Below are 19,662 nucleotides of genomic sequence, written 5' to 3' on the forward strand. Positions count from 1 at the left end.
TGCATGCTGACAATTCACATTATATGCCACACTGTGCTTGCCTTAATTAACATTTTATGACACTGTGTATACCCCCAATTCACATTATGATACACTGGCCAGGATATAATGGGAGACCTGGCCAGGATGTAATGGGAGACCCGGTATAACTGTCCCCTTTGACGCCCCCTGTCGCCAGGCCTGACAGTGGTGTCCAACCCGCGGCTCTCGCGCAACATGCAACTCTTTCTGTATTGTGATGCATACTTGCCTACTCTCCCGAAATGGCCGGTAGGCTCCCGAAAATCGAGTGACCCTCCTGGCCCCCGGAAAAGCAGACAGGTCTCACGATTTTGCCGGTCCCCCCCTGCCCGGCCACCCACTTAGTGAGTAAAGTGGGCGGTCCAGGCAGTCAATGATGCGATTCGTGCTGAATAGCGTCATCATAGCCACGCCCCCTGCTGTATAACACTGGTAATCGTGGCATGACAGAGCAGGGGGTGTGGCTTAAATGATGTGCCACAATAACCCACCCCATTCCGCACCGCCCCCGTTCCGCCTCCGCACCGCCCCCTATTCACGTCATAGGCCTGCCCCCCTGCTGTGCCGACCTGGCTGCTCTCTCCCGGAGAGAGCAGCCAGGATGTCGGCATGTATGTTGTGATGTGGCTCCCACTCCTGACATTGAGAGCCTGCCTCGACTGACAGACCCTCCGCTGTACAGAGGAGGCTTGGCTGTGTGTTGCTCTGCCCTGCTCTGTGGGTGACGTGAAGTCACGTTGCATGAGAGGCAGAGGCGGAGTTCAAGCCACAAGGAGGATGTGGACACCAGAAGTCTCCATCCCTGGATGCCACAGTATTCATGTTAGAGCTGTGTTTTTTTGACAAATGTGGCGCTGACTGAGTGTCCGGCAGGGCTGTCTTAAAAGCAGTGTTGGCCCCTGGGCAGAGCAATGCACTATGGGGCCCCTACCCATCCTCCAGCGATAGGGGTGGGCGGTGCTATCAGCGGCAGCTTTGATGTCCCGCAGGCGGTAGGGGGTGTTCTATCTTCCGCTCACCATGTAGGACCTGGAGCAGTAATTTTTGCTAATTACTCCTTTACTGCACAGATGGTGGGAGATGGGGCAGGATGGAGAACACTAAACTGTAGAAAGGGGCATTGGGCAGAATGAAGGGGCCCCGGTACATGACTTTCAGGGTGATAGAGGGTGTTTAATACGCAAGGGAGGGGTGGATAGTGGAGTGGGCTTTTAACTAGAGTCGCACATAGTTCAGGAAACAGGGCAATCCCCAACGAAAATATAAAACTGCATACCACCCAGAGGCGGAACTACCGCCAGTGCAACCAGTGCGTTGCACTGGGGCCCGCCACTGTCCAGGGGCCCAAAGCATGTAATGAGTCAAACTGACTCATTATAAGCAGCTGTGTGCTGCGGGCAACCGCTGCCCGCAGCACACAGCCGCCCGCAGGACACAGGAGTCGGAGAGGAGCACAGCGCAGCGGGCACGGGGGTAAGGAGGAGGAGGGAGGTGGAGTAGGGAGCCGCAGCAGCGCTTTGCTACTGGTTGAGGCGCTGCTGCTGCTGTCCCTCTGCTTCACTATAGGCTGTCTTCCGAGAACAGCCTATAGTGACGCAGAGGGACAGCAGCAGCAGCGCCTCCACCAATAACACTGCACTGCTGCGGCTCCCTCCTCCTTCTCTCCTGCCCGGGAATCGTGATCAGAAGCTGCACCGAGGAGCCTGAGCCAGCGGAGAGGGTAAGTATAATTCTGTCTGTCTGTCTTTCCATGTGCAAAAAGGGGGACTGTCTGCCGCAATGTGTAAAAAGGGGGAATATGCCTGCCGCAATGTGTAAAAAGGGGGAATCTACCTGCCGCAATGTGTAAAAAGGGGGAATCTGCCTGCCGCAATGTGTAAAAAGGGGGAATCTGCCTGACGTAATGTGTAAAAAGGGGGAATCTGTCTGCCGTAATGTGTAAAAAGGGGACGCTGTCTGCCGCAATGTGTAAAAAGGGGGAATCTGCCTGCCGTAATGTGTAACAAGGGCACGCTGTCTGCCGTTATGTGTAAAAATAAGATTTTACTTACCGATAAATCTATTTCTCGTAGTCCGTAGTGGATGCTGGGGACTCCGTCAGGACCATGGGGATTAGCGGCTCCGCAGGAGACAGGGCACAAAAATAAAGCTTTAGGATCAGGTGGTGTGCACTGGCTCCTCCCCCTATGACCCTCCTCCAAGCCTCAGTTAGGATACTGTGCCCGGACGAGCGTACACAATAAGGAAGGATTTTGAATCCCGGGTAAGACTCATACCAGCCACACCAATCACACCGTACAACTTGTGATCTGAACCCAGTTAACAGTATGACAAACGTAGGAGCCTCTGAACAGACGGCTCACAACAATAACAACCCGATTTTTTTGTAACAATAACTATGTACAAGTATTGCAGACAATCCGCACTTGGGATGGGCGCCCAGCATCCACTACGGACTACGAGAAATAGATTTATCGGTAAGTAAAATCTTATTTTCTCTAACGTCCTAGTGGATGCTGGGGACTCCGTCAGGACCATGGGGATTATACCAAAGCTCCCAAACGGGCGGGAGAGTGCGGATGACTCTGCAGCACCGAATGAGAGAACTCCAGGGCCTCTTTAGCCAGGGTATCAAATTTGTAGAATTTTACAAACGTGTTCTCCCCCGACCACGTAGCTGCTCGGCAGAGTTGTAATGCCGAGACCCCTTGGGCAGCCGCCCAGGATGAGCCCACCTTCCTTGTGGAATGGGCCTTGACAGATTTAGGCTGTGGCAGGCCTGCCACAGAATGTGCAAGTTGAATTGTGCTACAAATCCAACGAGCAATCGTCTGCTTAGAAGCAGGAGCACCCAGCTTGTTGGGTGCATACAGTATAAACAGCGAGTCAGATTTTCTGACTCCAGCCGTCCTTGAAATATATATTTTCAATGCCCTGACAACGTCCAGCAACTTGGAATCCTCCAATTCGCTAGTAGCCGCAGGCACCACAATAGGCTGGTTCAGGTGAAACGCTGACACCACCTTAGGCAGAAAATGCGGACGCGTCCGCAGTTCTGCCCTGTCCGAATGGAAAATCAGATATGGGCTTTTATAGGATAAAGCCGCCAATTCTGACACTCTCCTGGCTGAAGCCAGGGCCAGTAGCATGGTTACTTTCCATGTAAGATATTTCAAATCTGCCGATTTGAGTGGCTCAAACCAATGGGATTTGAGAAAATCCAAAACTACATTAAGGTCCCACGGAGCCACTGGGGGCACAACCGGGGGCTGTATATGTAGTACTCCTTTTACAAAAGTCTGGACTTCAGGAACTGAAGCCAATTCTTTCTGGAAGAAAATCGACAGGGCCGAAATTTGAACCTTAATGGACCCCAATTTGAGGCCCATAGACAATCCTGTTTGCAGGAAATGTAGGAATCGACCCAATTGAAATTCATCCGTGGGGGCCTTCCTGGCCTCACACCACGCAACATATTTTCTCCAAATGCGGTTATAATGTTGTGCAGTCACCTCCTTCCTGGCTTTTACCAGTGTAGGAATGACCTCTTCCGGAATGCCTTTTTCCCTTAGAATTCGGCGTTCAACCGCCATGCCGTCAAACGCAGCCGCGGTAAGTCTTGGAATAGACACGGTCCCTGCTGAAGCAGGTCCCGTCTTAGAGGTAGAGGCCACGGATCTTCCGTGAGCATCTCCTGAAGTTCCGGGTACCAAGTTCTTCTTGGCCAATCCGGAGCCACGAGTATCGTTCTTACTCCCCTTTGCCGTATAATTCTCAGTACTTTTGGTATGAGAGGCAGAGGAGGAAACACATACACTGACTGGAAACACCCACGGTGTTACCAGAGCGTCCACAGCTATTGCCTGAGGGTCTCTTGACCTGGCGCAATACCTGTCCAGTTTTTTGTTGAGGCGAGACGCCATCATGTCCACCTTTGGTTTTTCCCAACGGTTCACAATCATGTGGAAGACTTCTGGATGAAGTCCCCACTCTCCCGGGTGTAGATCGTGTCTGCTGAGGAAGTCTGCTTCCCAGTTGTCCACTCCCGGAATGAACACTGCTGACAGTGCTATCACATGATCTTCCGCCCAGCGAAGAATCCTTGCAGCTTCTGCCATTGCTCTCCTGCTTCTTGTGCCGCCCTGTCTGTTTACGTGGGCGACTGCCGTGATGTTGTCCGACTGGATCAACACCGGCTGACCCTGAAGCAGGGGTTTTGCCAGGCTTAGAGCATTGTAAATCGCTCTTAGCTCCAGTATATTTATGTGAAGAGACATCTCCAGGCTTGACCATACTCCCTGGAAGTTTCTTCCCTGTGTGACCGCTCCCCAGCCTCTCAGACTGGCATCCGTGGTCACCAGGACCCAGTCCTGTATGCCGAATCTGCGGCCCTCTAACAGATGAGCACTCTGCAACCACCACAGAAGAGACACCCTTGTCCGTGGCGATAAGGTTATCCGCTGATGCATCTGCAGATGTGATCCGGACCATTTGTCCAGCAGATCCCACTGAAAAGTTCGTGCGTGGAATCTGCCGAATGGAATCGCTTCGTAAGAAGCCACCATCTTTCCCAGGACTCTTGTGCATTGATGCACAGACACTTTTCCTGGTTTTAGGAGGTTCCTGACAAGTTCGGATAACTCCCTGGCTTTCTCCTCCGGAAGAAACACCTTTTTCTGAACCGTGTCCAGAATCATTCCCAGGAACAGCAGACGTGTCGTCGGGGTCAATTGAGATTTTGGAAAATTCAGAATCCACCCGTGCTGTTGCAGCACTATTTGGGTTAGTGCTACTACGTCCTCTAGCTGTTCCCTGGACCTTGCCCTTATCAGGAGATCGTCCAAGTAAGGGATAATTAATACGCCTTTTCTTCGCAGAAGAAACATCATTTCGGCCATTACCTTGGTAAAGACCCGAGGTGCCGTGGACAATCCAAACGGCAGCGTCTGAAACTGATAATGACAGTTTTGCACCACGAACCTGAGGTACCCTTGATGTGAAGGGCAAATTGGGACATGCAGGTAAGCATCCTTGATGTCCAGGGACACCATAAAGTCCCCTTCTTCCAGATTCGCTATCACTGCTCTGAGTGACTCCATCTTGAACTTGAATTTTTGTATGTACAGGTTCAAAGATTTCAGATTTAGAATAGGTCTTACCGAGCCGTCCGGCTTCGGTACCACAAATAGTGTGGAATAATACCCCTTTCCCTGTTGTAGGAGGGGTACCTTGACTATCACCTGCTGAGAATACAGCTTGTGAATGGCTTCCAATACCGTCGCCCTGTCTGAGGGAGACGTTGGCAGAGCAGACTTTAGGAACCGGCGAGGGGGAGACTTCTCGAATTCCAACCTGTAACCCTGAGATACTATCTGCAGGATCCAGGGGTCCACCTGTGAGTGAGCCCACTGTGCGCTGAAATTCTTGAGTCGACCCCCCACCGCCCCTGAGTCCGCTTGTAAAGCCCCAACGTCATGCTGAGGGCTTTGCAGAAGCCGGGGGGGGCTTCCGCTCGTGGGAAGAAGCTGCTTGGTGCACTCTCTTACCCTTTCCTTTGCCTCGGGGCAAATATGACTGTCCTTTCGCCCGCTTGTTCCTATAGGAACGAAAGGACTGCGGCTGAAAAGACGGTGTCTTTTTCTGTTGGGAGGGGACCTGAGGTAAAAAGGTGGATTTCCCGGCTGTTGCCGTGGCCACCAAATCCGATAGACCGACCCCAAATAATTCCTCCCCCTTATACGGCAATACTTCCATATGCCGTTTGGAATCCGCATCACCTGACCATTGTCGCGTCCATAAACTTCTTCTGGCAGATATGGACATCGCACTTACTCTCGATGCCAGAGTGCAAATATCCCTCTGAGCATCTCGCATATAAAGAAAAGCATCCTTTAATTGCTCTAAAGTCAATAAAATACTGTCCCTATCTAGGGTATCAATATTTTCAGTCAGGGAATCCGACCAAACCACCCCAGCACTGCACATCCATGCAGAGGCGATGGCTGGTCGCAGTATAACACCAGTATGAGTGTATATACTTTTCAGGGCAGTTTCCAGCCTCCTATCCGCTGGATCCTTGAGGGCGGCCGTTTCTGGAGACGGTAACGCCACTTGTTTTGATAAGCGTGTGAGCGCCTTATCCACCCTAGGGGGTGTTTCCCAGCGCGCCCTAACCTCTGGCGGGAAAGGATATAATGCCAATAACTTCTTTGAAATTAGCAGTTTTCTATCGGGGTTAACCCACGCTTCATCACACACTTCATTCAATTCGTCTGATTCAGGAAAACCTATAGGTAGTTTTTTCAGACCCCACATAATACCCCTTTTTGTGGTACATGCAGTATCAGGGATATGCAAAGCCTCCTTCATTGCCGTGATCATATAACGTGTGGCCCTACTGGAAAATACGTTTGTTTCTTCACCGTCGACACTAGATTCGGTGTCCGTGTCTGGGTCTGTGTCGACCGACTGAGGTAAAGGGCGTTTTACAGCCCCTGACGGTGTCTGAGACGCCTGTACAGGTACTAACTGGTTTTCCGGCCGTCTCATGTCGTCAACTGATTTTTGTAATGTGCTGACATTATCACGTAATTCCATAAACAAAGCTATCCATTCCGGTGTCGACTCCCTAGGGGGTGACATCACCATTACCGGCAATTGCTCCGCCTCCACACCAACATCGTCCTCATACATGTCGACACACACGTACCGACACACAGCAGACACACAGGGAATGCTCTTATCGAAGACAGGACCCCACTAGCCCTTTGGGGAGACAGAGGGAGAGTTTGCCAGCACACACCCAAGCGCTATAAAATAAGAATTTACTTACCGATAATTCTATTTCTCGGAGTCCGTAGTGGATGCTGGGGTTCCTGAAAGGACCATGGGGAATAGCGGCTCCGCAGGAGACAGGGCACAAAAGTAAAGCTTTCCGATCAGGTGGTGTGCACTGGCTCCTCCCCCTATGACCCTCCTCCAAGCCAGTTAGGTACTGTGCCCGGACGAGCGTACACAATAAGGGAGGAATTTTGAATCCCGGGTAAGACTCATACCAGCCACACCAATCACACCGTACAACTTGTGATCTAAACCCAGTTAACAGTATGATAACAGCGGAGCCTCTGAAAAGATGGCTCACAACAATAATAACCCGATTTTTGTAACTATGTACAAGTATTGCAGATAATCCGCACTTGGGATGGGCGCCCAGCATCCACTACGGACTCCGAGAAATAGAATTATCGGTAAGTAAATTCTTATTTTCTCTATCGTCCTAGTGGATGCTGGGGTTCCTGAAAGGACCATGGGGATTATACCAAAGCTCCCAAACGGGCGGGAGAGTGCGGATGACTCTGCAGCACCGAATGAGAGAACTCCAGGTCCTCCTTAGCCAGGGTATCAAATTTGTAGGATTTTACAAACGTGTTTGCCCCTGACTAAATAACCGCTCGGCAAAGTTGTAAAGCCGAGACCCCTCGGGCAGCCGCCCAAGATGAGCCCACCTTCCTTGTGGAATGGGCATTTACATATTTTGGCTGTGGCAGGCCTGCCACAGAATGTGCAAGCTGAATTGTATTACACATCCAACTAGCAATAGTCTGCTTAAAAGCAAGAGCACCCAGTTTGTTGGGTGCATACAGGATAACAGCAAGTCAGTTTTCCTGACTCCAGCCGTCCTGGAACCTATATTTTCAGGGCCCTGACAACATCTAGCAACTTGGAGTCCTCCAAGTCCCTAGTAGGTGCAAGGCACCACAATAAGCTGGTTCAGGTGAAACACTGACACCACCTTAGGGAGAGAACTGGGGACGAGTCCGCAGCTCTGCCCTGTCCGAATGGACAAACAAATATGGGCTTTTTTGAGAAAAAAACCACCAATTTGACACTCGCCTGGTCCAGGCCAGGGCCAAGAACATGGTCACTTTTCATGTGAGATGCTTCAAATCCACAGATTTGACTGGTTTTAAACCAATGTGATTTGAAGAATCCCAGAACTACGTTGAGATCCCACAGTGCCACTGGAGGCACAAAAGAGGGTTGTATATGCAATACTCCCTTGACAAAGTTCTGGACTTCAGGAACTGAAGCCAATTCTTTCTGGAAGAAAATTGACAGGGCCGAAATTTGAACCTTAATGGACCCCAATTTGAGGCCCATAGACACTCCTATTTGCAGGAAATGCAGGAATCGACCGAGTTGAAATTTCTTTGTGGGGCCTTCCTGGCCTCACACCACGCAACATATTTTCGCCACATGTGGTGATAATGTTGTGCGGTCACCTCCTTTCTGGCTTTGACCAGGGTAGGAATGACCTCTTCCGGAATGCCTTTTTCCCTTAGGATCCGGCGTTCCACCGCCATGCCAACAAACGCAGCTGCGGTAAGTCTTGGAACAGACATGGTACTTGCTGAAGCAAGTCCCTTCTTAGCGGCAGAGGCCATAAGACCTCTGTAAACATCTCTTGAAGTTCCGGGTACCAAGTCCTTCTTGGCCAATCCGGAGCCATGAGTATAGTTCTTACTCCTCTACGTCTTATAATTCTCAGCACCTTAGGTATGAGAAGCAGAGGAGGGAACACATACACCGACTGGTACACCCACGGTGTTACCAGAACGTCCACAGCTATTGCCTGAGGGTCTCTTGACCTGGCGCAATACCTGTCCCGTTTTTTGTTCAGACGGGACGCCATCATGTCCACCTTTGGTATTTCCCAACGGTTTACAATCATGTGGAAAAAACTTCCCGATGAAGTTTCCACTCTCCCGGGTGGAGGTCGTGCCTGCTGAGGAAGTCTGCTTCCCAGTTTCCATTCCCGGGATGAAACACTGCTGACAGTGCTATCACATGATTTTCCGCCCAGCGAAAAGTCCTTGCAGTTTTTGCCATTGCCCTCCTGCTTCTTGTGTCGCCCTGTCTGTTTACGTGGGCGACTGCCGTGATGTTTTTCCCACTGGATCAATACCGGCTGACCTTGAAGCAGAGGTCTTGCTAAGCTTAGAGCATTATAAATTTACCCTTAGCTCCAGTATATTTATGTGGAGAAAAGTCTCCAGACTTGATCACACTCCCTGGAATTTTTTTTTTTCTTTGTGTGACTGCTCCCCAGCCTCTCGGGCTGGGCTCCGTGGTCACCAGCATCCAATCCTGAATGCCGAATCTGCGGCCCTCTAGAAGATGAGCACTCTATAACCACCACAGGAGAGACACCCTTGTCCTTGGATATAGGGTTATCCGCTGATGCATCTGAAGATGCGATCCGGACCATTTGTCCAGCAGATCCCACTGAAAAGTTCTTGCGTGAAATCTGCCGAATGGAATTGCTTCGTAGGAAGCCACCATTTTCTACCAGGACCCTTGTGCAATGATGCACTGTTTTTAGGAGGTTCCTGACTAGCTCGGATAACTCCCTGGCTTTCTCTTTCGGGAGAAACACCTTTTTCTGGACTGTGTCCAGAATCATCCCTAGGCACAGCAGACGTGTCGTCGGGATCAGCTGTGATTTTGGAATATTTAGAATCCACCCGTGCTGTTGTAGCAGTATCCGAGATAGTGCTACTCCTACCTCCAACTGTTCCCTGGACTATGCCCTTATCAGGAGATCGTCCAAGTAAGGGATAATTAAGACGCCTTTTCTTCGAAGAAGAATCATCATTTCGGCCATTACCTTAGTAAAGACCCGGGGTGCCGTGGACAATCCAAACGGCAGCGTCTGAAACTGATAGTGACAGTTCTGCACCACGAACCTGAGGTACCCTTAGTGAGAAGGGCAAATTTGGGACATAGAGGTAAGCATCCCTGATGTCCCGGGACACTATATAGTCCCCTTCTTCCTGTTCGTTATCACTGCTCTGAGTGACTCCATCTTGATTTGAACCTTTGTAAGTGTTCAAAAATTTTTTAGATTTAGAATAAGTCTCACCTAGCCTTCTGGCTTCAGTACCACAATATAGTGTGGAATAATACCCCTTTTCTTGTAGTAGGAGGGGTAATTTAATTATCACCTGCTGGGAATACAGCTTGTGAATTTTTTCCCATACTGCCTCCTTGTCGGAGGGAGACCTTGGTAAAGCAGACTTCAGGAGCCTGCGAAGGGGAAACGTCTCGACATTCCAATCTGTACCCCTGGGATACTACTTGTAGGATCCAGGGGTCCTGTACGGTCTCAGCGCCATGCTGAGAAGTTGTCAGAAGCGGTGGAACGCTTCTGTTCCTGGGAATGGGCTGCCTGCTGCAGTCTTCTTCCCTTTCCTCTATCCCTGGGCAGATATGATCTTATAGGGACGAAAGGACTGAGGCTGAAAAGACGGTGTCTTTTTCTGCAGAGATGTGACTTAGGGTAAAAACGGTGGATTTTCCAGCAGTTGCCGTGGCCACCAGGTCCGATGGACCGACCCCAAATAACTCCTCTTCCTTTATACGGCAATACACCTTTGTGCCGTTTGGAATCTGCATCACCTGACCACTGTCGTGTCCATAACATCTTCTGGCAGTTATGGACATCGCATTTACTCTTGATGCCAGAGTGCAAATATCCCTCTGTGCATCTCGCATATATAGAAATGCATCCTTTAAATGCTCTATAGTCAATAAAATACTGTCCCTGTCAAGGGTATCAATATTTTTAGTCAGGGAATCCGACCAAGCCACCCCAGCTCTGCACATCCAGGCTGAGGCGATCGCTGGTCGCAGTATAACACCAGTATGTGTGTATATACTTTTTATGATATTTTCCAGCCTCCTGTCAGCTGGTCCTTGAGGACGGCCCTATCTATAGACGGTACCGCCACTTGTTTTGATAAGCGTGTGAGCGCCTTATCCACCCTAAGGGGTGTTTCCCAACGCGCCCTAACTTCTGGCGGGAAAGGGTATACCGCCCATAATTTTCTATCGGGGGGAACCCACGCATCATCACACACTTTATTTAATTTATCTGATTCAGGAAAAACTATGGTAGTTTTTTCACATCCCACATAATACCCTCTTTTGTGGTACTTGTAGTATCAGAAATATGTAACACCTCCTTCATTGCCTTTAACGTGTGGCCCTAATAAGGAATACGTTTGTTTATTCACCGTCGACACTGGATTCAGTGTCCCTGTCTGTGTCGACCGACTAAAGTAAACGGGCGTTTTAAAACCCCTGACGGTGTTTTTGAGACGTCTGGACCGGTACTAATTGTTTGTCGGCCGTCTCATGTCGTCAACCGACCTTGCAGCGTGTTGACATTATCACGTAATTCCCTAAATAAGCCATCCATTCCGGTGTCGACTCCCTAGAGAGTGACATCACCATTACAGGCAATTGCTCCGCCTCCTCACCAACATCGTCCTCCTACATGTCGACACACACGTACCGACACACAGCACACACACAGGGAATGCTCTGATAGAGGACAGGACCCACTAGCCCTTTGGAGAGACAGAGGGAGAGTTTGCCAGCACACACCAAAAACGCTATAATTATATAGGGACAACCTTATATAAGTGTTTTCCCTTATAGCATCTTTTTTATATATTTCTAACGCCAAATTAGTGCCCCCCCTCTCTGTTTTAACCCTGTTTCTGTAGTGCAGTGCAGGGGAGAGCCTGGGAGCCTTCCCTCCAGCCTTTCTGTGAGGGAAAATGGCGCTGTGTGCTGAGGAGATAGGCCCCGCCCCTTTTTCGGCGGCCTCGTCTCCCGCTCTTAACGGATTCTGGCAGGGGTTAAATATCTCCATATAGCCTCCGGAGGCTATATGTGAGGTATTTTTAGCCAAAATAGGTTTTCATTTGCCTCCCAGGGCGCCCCCCTCCCAGCGCCCTGCACCCTCAGTGACTGCCGTGTGAAGTGTGCTGAGAGGAAAATGGCGCACAGCTGCAGTGCTGTGCGCTACCTTTAGAAGACTGAGGAGTCTTCTGCTGCCGATTCTGGACCTCTTCTTATTTCAGCATCTGCAAGGGGGCCGGCGGCAAGGCTCCGGTGACCATCCAGGCTGTACCTGTGATCGTCCCTCTGGAGCTGATGTCCAGTAGCCAAGAAGCCAATCCATCCTGCACGCAGGTGAGTTCACTTCTTCTCCCCTAAGTCCCTCGTTGCAGTGATCCTGTTGCCAGCAGGACTCACTGTAAAATAAAAAACCTAAGCTTAAACTTTTCTAAGCAGCTCTTTAGGAGAGCCACCTAGATTGCACCCTTCTCGGCCGGGCACAAAAATCTAACTGGCTTGGAGGAGGGTCATAGGGGGAGGAGCCAGTGCACACCACCTGATCGGAAAGCTTTACTTTTGTGCCCTGTCTCCTGCGGAGCCGCTATTCCCCATGGTCCTTTCAGGAACCCCAGCATCCACTAGGACGATAGAGAAATATATAGGAACAACCCTATAGAAGTGTTGTCTCCCTTATAGCAGCTTAATATATATCAAAAACGCCAAAAAAAGTTCCCCCCCCTCTCTGTTTTACCCTGTTTCTGTAGTGCAGTGCAGGGGAGAGTCCTGGGAGCCTTCCTCGCAGCGGAGCTGAGCAGGAAAATGGGGCTGTGTGCTGAGGAGATAGGCCCCGCCCCCTATTTCGGCGGGCTCTTCTCCGGAGTTTGAGAGACCTGGCAGGGGTTAAATACATCCATATAGCCCCAGGGGCTATATGTGATGTATTTTTTAGCCAGAATAAGGTATTCTCATTGCTGCCCAGGGCGCCCCCTGCAGCGCCCTGCACCCTCTGTGACCGCTGGTGTGAAGTGTGTGACAACAATGGCGCACAGCTGCAGTGCTGTGCGCTACCTCATGAAGACTGAAAAGTCTTCTGCCGCCGGTTTCTGGACCTCTTCGCTTTTCGGCATCTGCAAGGGGGTCGGCGGCGCGGCTCCGGGACCGGACTCCATGGCTGGGCCTGTGTTCGATCCCTCTGGAGCTAATGGTGTCCAGTAGCCTAAGAAGCCAATCCATCCTGCACGCAGGTGAGTTCACTTCTTCTCCCCTAAGTCCCTCGTTGCAGTGAGCCTGTTGCCAGCAGGACTCACTGTAAAATAAAAAACCTAAAAACTTTTTCTAAGCAGCTCTTTAGGAGAGCCACCTAGATTGCACCCTGCTCGGACGGGCACAAAAACCTAACTGAGGCTTGGAGGAGGGTCATAGGGGGAGGAGCCAGTGCACACCACCTGATCCTAAAGCTTTATTTTTGTGCCCTGTCTCCTGCGGAGCCGCTAATCCCCATGGTCCTGACGGAGTCCCCAGCATCCACTAGGACGTTAGAGAAAAGGGCATGCTGTCTGCCGCTATGTGTAAAAAGGTCACGCTGTCTGCCGTTATGTGTAAAAAGGGTACGCTGTCTGCCGTTATGTGTAAAAAGGGGACGCTATCTGCCGTAATGTGTAAAAAGGGCACACTGTCTGCCGTTATGTGTAAAAAGGGGACACTGTCTGCCGCTATGTGTAAAAAAGGGCACGCTGTCTGCCGTAATGTGTAAAGAGTGGACACTGTCTGCCGTTATGTGTAAAAAGGGGGACGCTGTCTGCTGTAATGTGTAAAAAGAGGAATCTGTCCGCCGTAAGGTGTAAAAGGGTCTCTACCTGGTGTAGTGGTGCTACTGTGCGGCGTAATTTGAATAATGGAGACTACTGTGCACCGTTTTATGAATTGGTATTATTTTGTGGCCACACCCCTTCCCCACGAAGCCACGCCACTATGTATTTTTGCACGCGGCTACGGCGCGTACTACCCCTGTTTTGCATGCAGGGGTGGGGTTCCAATGCCGTTTCTTGCACACAGTGCTAAAATGTCTAGTTACGGCACTGTTGCCAGGTATCCATTTCTCTGGCCCTGAGCAGGTCCCCCTCATCAGATCCTCTCCAGGGGTGAGGGGTGGACTTGGATGGGATGGGGGGGCCCCAAAGCATTTTGTTGCACCTGGGCCCACCGCTCGCTAGTTCCGCCACTCATACCACCAGGCATGTGGAGCTGAAGCCAGAGGCGGAACTAGCGCCAGTGCAGGCAGTGCCTTGCACTGGGGCCCGCCTCTGTCAAGGGGCCCAAAGCCAGAGCGGCATGTAATGAGTCAAACTGACTCATTACATGCCGCCTGGCTGCGGCTGTGTGCCACCGTTGAGGAGAGGATGCGCACCGGCTACGGAGGGTGAGGAGGAGGAGGGGGGGGTGGAGGAGGGAGCCGCAGCAGCGCTGTGTCATTGGTAGAAGCGCTGCTGCTGCTGGCCCTCTCCTTTACCATAGGCTGCCCTCCGCCGCTGTGAATGCTGGGATGCGCCTCGCATCCCAGCATTCACAGCGGCGGAGGGCTGCCTATGGTAAAGGAGAGGGCCAGCAGCAGCAGCGCTTCTACCAATGACACAGCGCTGCTGCGTCTCCCTCCTCCACCCCCCCTCCTCCTTCTTCTCCCCTGCCAGAAGCTGCAAGAGGAGCCTGGGTTGCGTACGTCCAGGTCTTTTGCACGAAGGCAACATAGACACAATTGAGGAGCCTGAGCCAGTGGAAACGGTAAGTATACCTATTCTATCTATCTATCTATCTATCTATCTATCTATCTATCTGTCTGTCTGTCTGTCGTAATGTGTAAAAAATGGGACGCTGTATGCCGTAATGTGCAAAAAATGGGACGCTGTCTGCCGTAATGTGCAATAAATGGGACGCTGTCTGCCGTAATGTGCAAAATATGGGACGCTGTTTGCCGTAATGTGCAAAAAATGGGACGCTGTTTGCCGTAATGTGCAAAAAATGGGACGCTGTCTGCAGTAATGTGCAAAAAATGGGACGCTGTCTGCCGTAATGTGCAATAAATGGGACGCTGTCTGCCGTAATGTGCAATAAATGGGACGCTGTCTGCCGTAATGTGCAAAAAATGGGACGCTGTCTGCCGTAATGTGCAAAAAATGGGACGCTGTCTGCCGTAGTGTGTAATAAATGGGACGCTGTCTACCGTAATGTGCAAAAAAGGGGACGCTGTCTGCCGTAATGTGCAAAAAAGGGGACGCTGTCTGCCGTAATGTGCAAAAAAGGGGACGCTGTCTGCCGTAATGTGTAAAAAAGGGACGCTGTCTGCCGTAATGTGCAAAAAATGGGACGCTGTCTGCCGTAATGTGCAAAAAAGGGGACGCTGTCTGCCGTAATGTGCAAAAAATGGGACGCTGTCTGCCGTAATGTGCAAAAAATGGGACGCTGTCTGCCGTAATGTGCAAAAAATGGGACGCTGTCTGCCGTAATGTGCAAAAAAGGGGACGCTGTCTGCCGTAATGTGCAAAAAAGGGGACGCTGTCTGCCGTAATGTGCAAAAAAGGGGACGCTGTCTGCCGTAATGTGTAAAAAAGGGACGCTGTCTGCCGTAATGTGTAAAAAGGGGGACGCTGTCTGCCGTAATGTGTTAAAAAGGGGAAGCTGTCCGCCATAATGTGTAAAAGGGTCTCTACCTGGTGTAGTGGTAGTACCGTGCGGCGTAATTTGAGTAATAGAGACTACTGTGCACCGTTATATGAATTGGTATTATTTTGTGGCCACACCCCTTCCCCACGAAGCCACGCCCCTATTTTTTTTGCGCACCTGCGGCGCGCACTGCCCCTGTTTTACATAGAGGAGCGGGGCTCCGATGCCGTTTCTTGCACACAGCACTAAAATGACTAATTACGGCACTGTTGCTAGGTATCCATTGCCCTGGCCCTGAGCAGGTCCCCCCTCACCAGATCCTCTCCAGGGGTGAGGCGGTGGACTTAGCTGGGGGGGGGGGCAAAGCATTTTGTCGCACATGGGCCCACCGCTCGCTAGTTCCGCCACTGGCTGAAGCACATAGGTGTTTATATGGTGCTGGACACATGAGGGGCTAGCCTACTCCAATACTGGGGGAATGGGGGGAATGTGTACTGACACGTGAGGGCGGACTGGAGTGACATATGAGGCTGAAGTGTAGTAAGTGGATGTGGCTTTTAAAATGTATTGTATGTGGATCTGGCCCTTTTAATGTACTTTATGCTGGCTCTTGCTTTTTCAATGTACGTTAATACCAGGCGGCTCTTTGTCTCTGCATAAAAAAACGTAAAAACCCCCCACCTCGCTGAATATGCAGAAGCTTGACAAATGCAGGGTAGAAATAAAAGAATGAAAGTATGTTTCATACACAGTACCCGCTCGTTACATCGTGTTACTAGAAAACAGTGATCCGTGTGCCATGTAACATTCTCATTTTCACAATCCTCTGTCACTGTGCTATACTGCTAATCCTTGTACATCTTCGGGTGGGATTATACTGACAAATGTCTAACGAATCGCAGGTGTATACGTTATGAGTGACAGTTGCAGTAACCAGTCCGCTGCCAGGCACATCACCCAGGAGTGAAATTGGCGATCAGATTGGAGTTGCTAGGCAGAAGGAGGTGGCCCTATTTCCTCGGCTGCTTGCTGTTGTCCAGGTTGCCTTAACGACCAGTAGGCGGGAAGGAGAGTGATGTAAGGTAATTAGCATCGCTAAGTCCCGCCCATTTGATTAGTGATGCCTCTCGGAGCTCCGCCCTTCACCGGCAGCTTTCTGTGCTCCCAGAGGAGGGGGCGGGGCCGACCTGGGCGGTTCTGACAGGACAATAACAGCGAACCCGGGGCAGCCGTGGTGCTAGCGGAGCCCGCCTTCCAGCATTGGAATCGGCCCGTTCCGAGGCTACGAGACCCCAGGGACGATTCGGCTCTGGACCCAGCAGCTGAATGTAGGTAAAGAGCAGCAGATGGGGGAGAATGGCAGTAGTGCGGGCGCTGTGGTATAATCCTGTGTGGTGACAAATGTGTCATGGTTGGTGACATCTGTAAAGGCAGCAGCATCGGGCATCGGTGCTGCCCGCCGGGGGATGCTAGTGCTGCCATGCTCATGTGTATGATGTGGGCACGCTGCTGCAGGAGACCCCAGCATGAGAGTGACACACGCAGGCTGACAGGCTACATACATGATAACAGGGATGTGATGATGATGATGCTGATGATATGAGCAGGGAAATGTGATAAAGCATCAGTGGCAGGAGCAGAGACAGGGGGATCATTAGGGATGAATGGAGGATTAGATTCTGGATTTGGTTGAAGCCTCAGGATTTTCAAGTGAGATTTGAGTTCAGTGAAATCATGATTTGCCAGCAATCCCAGTGACAGCGACACATGGTCACTTTAGGAAAGTCTAATGTGTATGTGTATATATATGTGGGTGTATGTCTCTCTCTCTATCTATCTATCTATCTATCTATCTATCTATCTATCTATCTATCTATCTATCTATCTATGTGTGTATATATATATATATATATATATCTATATATCTATATATCTATATCTCTATATATCTCTATATATGATCTATCTTCATACTGGAAGTAAAGGTTGTCTCTCGTTGGAGTACTCCTCAGAATAGCATTTAGTATTGCCCAAATGATTTAACAGTTAATGAGTTATATGCTTTACACACTTTTGTGATGTGTTGTTTTTGATGTAATGTATATTAAACGCAATGCTTATTCTTTGGTCTAAAGTTTATATCTAATAAGTATATTTACATGTAAAAATGTTTGTTTTCTCTTCATGGCAAATAATAAAAAAATGGTAATTGCATTTCTTTTAAAATATATTTATACTTGTACGATACCGAGCGCTATCTTAGTGCTTTGGAGGTGTTGTTAGCAGACCAAAAAAGTTAGCAGTTGGGCAAAACCATGTGCACTGCAGGGGGGGGGGGGGGGGGGGGAGGGGAGAGAGTTAGAGAGAGTTAGATTTGGGTGAGTTATTTTGTTTGTGTGCAGGGTAAATACTGGCTGCTTTATTTTTACACTGTAATTTAGGTTTCAGTTTGAACACACCCCACCCAAATCTAATTCTCTCTGCACTTGTTACATCTGCCACACCTGTACTGCAACATAATACCCAATTGCTAACTTTTTGGGTTTGCTAACAACTTTGAACATCCCTAAAGGTGCATACACACTGGGCGCTTTTCCCCCCTGCCCAGCGATTTCAGCGGGGGGAGTGGCTTTCCATAGCAGGACGCTATGGAAAGCCGCTCACCCTGCCTTTCGTCTACTGGTAATACCAGTAGATGAACGGCGGCTGCCAGCGATGAAGCAGGAGCGCGCATCAGCGCTCACCGCTTGTGCATACACACTGGGCGGCTTTGAGCTGAAAGCAGCTCAACACACCCAAAGTGACCTGCTTTCAGCTCAAAATCGCCCAGTGTGTATGGGCCTTAAGTGTTCTCACGTTACAGATACTGATTGGTACCAAAGCTATTATAAAGCTTCTTGAAGGAAAACCCATTCTTACAGAGCCCACATAGCAGCATATGGTTTCACATATTGCTTTCCACAGCTTCCGACTAGTAAAGTTCATTGCAATTGGTTCATGATGTCTCCATGCAATAAATATTGGCACTGAAACTTTGAACCTCAGTGGACTGCCTAAAGCTGTGACAAAAGGAAAGAGAGCTGATGGAAGCTCAGCAGAGACCCTAAAAGCAAAGTGGAAGGGGCTCCCATCATGGGAGATAGCCCAACTGTTCTTACTTTTTAGAAATAAGAGGAAGGATTAAAAGTGAAATAAGCTTTAAATCTGTACTAGTAACAAAGAATGGACGTAGGTGCACCATTGAAAGTTTGAATTTATTGGCCAAGGAGGCCTATCTACTGCTTCATCTTTAACACCTTAAATGAGTGTGGTAAATTGTGCTAAAGCTATTAGCCATGTGCGAGTTGATCATTTTTTTTTTTTTTTTAACTTTGCTTCTTAATGAAACTGGCTTTCTGGAGCAGAGATTGGAAAGGAGCTCAGTCTATGTAGTTCTTAATCTCTGAAATGAAATTAGACTAAACTAAAACTAGACACAAGAAATAAAATGAAGCAAGTAACTGCACCTTGCCAAAACCATGTTGCCTTGCAGATGGGGCAGATATAAATTGTGCAGAAAAAGTTAGATTTGAGAAGTGTGTGTCCAACCTTAAATCTAAATGCTGTACAAAGATAAAGTTGTTCAGTATTTGTTGACTGTATGCAAAAACAGCCAGTATTTACCCTACATGCAAAGAAAGAAATGTATTTGCGGGATACGGTCGTTAGGTCGACCAAACTTAGGTCGACACTCATTAGGTCAACCACTGAAGGTCGACAATACCATTAGGTCGACATGCCCATTAGGTCGACAGGTCAAAAGGTCGACATGCGGTTTTCACATTTCTTTTAATTTTTGGATTTTTTCATACTTACCTATCCACATGGATTACGATTGGAATGGTAACCTGTGCCGAACGCAGCGAGGCACTCGCCATGCGAGGGGACACGGTGCACTAATTTGGGTTCCCCGTCACTTTACGGAGATAACAACACCAAAAAGTAAAAAAAAACCTCATGTCGACATTTTAACCTGTCGATCTAGTACATGTCGACCTAACATCCATGGCGACCCAATGCATGTCGACGTAATGGCAATGTTGACGTTCAGTGGTCGACTTACTGAGTGTCTAACTAAGTTGGGTCTACCCCATACCCCTCGCATTGCAACATGGTTTGTCCAGGTGCACATTTACAATTCTTGTTATTTGTTACTGTACTCCCACTTCAGAGTTAGGCCCTAAGTGTATTACTAGCCCCAAAGCAAAAGATGGTTAAAGAGCTGCTCTATAGCTGTAGGAGGTTTATTGAAGCTGT

At 49.5% G+C, this 19,662-nt stretch overlaps 1 protein-coding gene across 9 annotated transcripts in view; it reads left to right on the forward strand.

The window, feature by feature from the left end:
• The window catches only part of ARVCF (ARVCF delta catenin family member), a 1,509,311-nt gene that overhangs the window by 78,807 nt on the left and 1,410,842 nt on the right, over window positions 1–19,662 (forward strand). For 4 of the 9 annotated variants that reach the window (XM_063964731.1, XM_063964729.1, XM_063964727.1 and 1 more), the window contains exon 1: window positions 16,455–16,698. The exons of 1 other annotated variant lie outside the window; for it this stretch is intronic. The gene's annotated coding sequence lies outside the window, so the exon portion shown is untranslated. Of the gene's footprint in view, window positions 1–16,454; window positions 16,699–19,662 lie in introns of those variants that run through there. 4 more of the 9 variants (XM_063964734.1, XM_063964733.1, XM_063964730.1 and 1 more) reach the window with 3 other exon arrangements.

Source organism: Pseudophryne corroboree, chromosome 1, assembly GCF_028390025.1.
Source record: "Pseudophryne corroboree isolate aPseCor3 chromosome 1, aPseCor3.hap2, whole genome shotgun sequence".
Lineage (NCBI taxonomy): Eukaryota > Metazoa > Chordata > Amphibia > Anura > Myobatrachidae > Pseudophryne > Pseudophryne corroboree.